Raw genomic sequence first — 2,990 nt, forward strand, 5'->3', positions numbered from 1 at the left:
ACAAGGTAGCTAGGTGGTGAGTTGGAGGAGAAAGGGGAGGAAGGACAGAAGAGAGAGGATGGGAATAGGCGAAAGCAAACCAGAAACCTGGCTTCCACACAAGGTCCTGACTGGGATTCAAAGGCCAGTGGTCTGAGAAGCAGATTTGCCAATGTCTTTGCTGGTTTGTCAGTGCAGAGTTTCTTAGCCATGTCATTTCATTAGGAGAGTCAGCCTGTTTTCTCCAGCGTTTAGGTAATATCGGGTTGCAGGAATGTCGGTATCTTCAAAGAGGGAACCACAGATAAAGATTTAAATACTTGAGCACTCCAATGGTACAAGTCCACTCGGGTCAATTCATTTGTGTATTTATTGCCCATGCCCCTTGCCTCTTCCTGTCAAGTTAAGGGATGGAGAGGGAGAACCAAAGCTCCCTTCTTCCTCCTGACAACAGGTCAACACCGCTTGTGAAGCTGACCTCCTCCCACCACAGCTGGACTTGTCAAAGCTGAGAGCTCTGTGGGCCACTGAAATCCTGTGAGACAAAGTACATTCTCCACGCCCCAGCTTGCCCTGGGCCCAGAGGAAACGCCTCAGATCCCAGTGGAAGTTCTCCAGGAATATGTTCAGCTTTTTCTTTCTCCCCACATCTGCCCGGGATTATTCCAGTGTATATTGTTTTGTTGTTTGATTTTTAGAAACACATACCCTAACCACCATGCTAGCCCTAGCATGGGGGGAAAAGGGGGAGCAGACCCAGAGGGCTGTTTTCTTGCCAGAGCCATAGAGGACTGTGCAGGTAGACAGCACAGCTCCCCTGCTTCCACTTATGAGGAAGCCAGCATGGGCTAGCCCAACACGTAAGATCAAAACCTAAGCTGTCACAAGTAAGGGATGAGTATGCCCCCCCCCTCTCTCTCTCTCCACTTTCCCTTCCCTCCCTCCCTCCCTCCCTCTCTCCTTCCTTCCTTCCTTCCTCCCTTCCTTCCTTCCTTCCTTCCTCCCTCCCTCCCTCCCTCCCTCCCTCCCTTCCTTGCTTCCCTCCTTCCTTCCTTTTTGTTGGCCACAGGGCTTGAAATCAGGGCTTGGCACTGTCCCTGAGCTTGGTTTGCTCAAGGCTATCCCTCTACCACTTTGAGCCACAGCTCCACTTCCAATTTTCTGGTAGTTAGAGATGAGAGTCTCATGGACTTTCCTGTCTGAGCTGACTTTACACTGTGATCCTCAGAGCTCAGCCTACTAAGTAGCCAGGATTACAGGTGTGAGCCACCAGCACCCAGAGAAGTGTGCCTTTTGAAAGTGCCATTATCTTGGGCTCATAGACTCACAAGGCAGTCGGTGTGTGCCAGACAGCAATAAGTATCCAGAAGGAACAAGTGATTTTAGATTATAAAATCATATGTACAAAGAGGCAATATCTATACTAACTCTTAGCTGTCACAGTTGACACTGTCGTCCACCAACCTGGCTTGGTAAATAGTTTTTTTTTTTGCCAGTCCTGGGCTTGAGCTCAGGGACTGGGCACTGTCCTTGGACTTTCTCAAGGCAAGAGCTCTACCACTTGAGCCTCAGCACCATTTCTGGCCTTTTTCTCTGTATGTGGTACTGAGGAATCAAACCCGGGTCTTTGTGCATGGTAGGCAAGCACTCTACCACTAGGCCAAACTCCCGGCCCAGTAAATAAAGTTTTATTGACACAGCTACATTTATGTTCATTGATGCATTCCCTACGTGTGCTTCCTCAGTTATGGCAACAACGAATAGTTGTAAGTGTATGACCTTCTAAGCTAAATGTATTTATATTCCAGTGCTCTATAGTGAAAACGTTTCATGAGTTGGTTAGGAATGTGGAACTTGGTCAGGCATCACTGCTCACTCCTCTAATCCTAGTTATTTGGGAGGCTAAACCAAGAGGGTGGTGTTAGGAGGCCAACTCAAGCAGAAAGTTTGTGAGACTCTCCTGTCAACCGGTAGCTGGGCACAGCGTCATACAGCTGCTATCTGGGCTACCCAGGTTGAAATGGAAAGGCTCATCACTCCAGGCCAGCCTGGGATACTCCATCTCAACAGAAGAAGCTGGGGATGGTGGTGCTTGCCCACCATCCTGAGAACAGTGGGAAGCCAAAAAATGGGAGGATCGAGGTCCAGGCATTGTCCAGGTAGGAAGCAAGATTTAATCTCCAAAACCAGCACAGAACAGGACTGAGGGCTCACTGAGCTGGAGTGAGGGTCTAAATTCAAACACCAGCACTACAAATGAGAAGAAAGGTATGTTTTTGAGTCTGTACTTGAATTCTGACTTGAATGAATTGGCGATGGACCAGGGTCAGGCACTGCATTCATCAGGCTTTATAAAAACCCTTGAACACATCGATAGCGATCTCCTCATCAGTGGCAGATGACATATAATGACATATCCTACCACAGGAGTCTACTTTTTCTGGATACCCCTGAATGACATTACTAGCCCTCTTCTGCAGCTCCTTCCCCCCTCTCCCCCCCCCCCCGCCTTGAGCTTCCCAGAGAAGGTTCTAGATCTCTACTAAAATCCCACTGGCTTCTTATTGTGCAGATGAAAACTTAATTTTTTCCTTTTACAGGTATCAAGGCTCTTGCTTCTTAAAAATATACAATCTGCTGGGTGCTGGTGGCTCACGTCTGTAATCCTAGCTACCCAGGAGGCTGAGATATGAGGACCACAGTTCAGCCCGGGCATGAAAGCCCTCTGTGAGATTCTTATCTCCAATTAAACCACCAGAAAACCAGAAGTGGCACCGTGATTCAAGTGGCAGAGCCCTAGCCTTGAGCTTGAGCTGAAACACTCAGGGACAGGGCCCAGACCCAGAGTTCAATACTCATGATCAACAAACAAACAAACAAATAAAATACAATCTGCTTCTTGAATAGATGAGGTTACAAGGACATGGGCTTTGTGGATCACCGAATTTAGTTCACAAAGAAGTTTACTCATTTGTTTTTAAAAGGGCTTGGCAGAAGCAAGTCTCCACTGT

Source organism: Megascapheus bottae, chromosome 10 (assembly GCF_031878675.1).
Source record: "Megascapheus bottae isolate mThoBot1 chromosome 10, mThoBot2.hap1, whole genome shotgun sequence".
Classification (NCBI taxonomy): domain Eukaryota; kingdom Metazoa; phylum Chordata; class Mammalia; order Rodentia; family Geomyidae; genus Megascapheus; species Megascapheus bottae.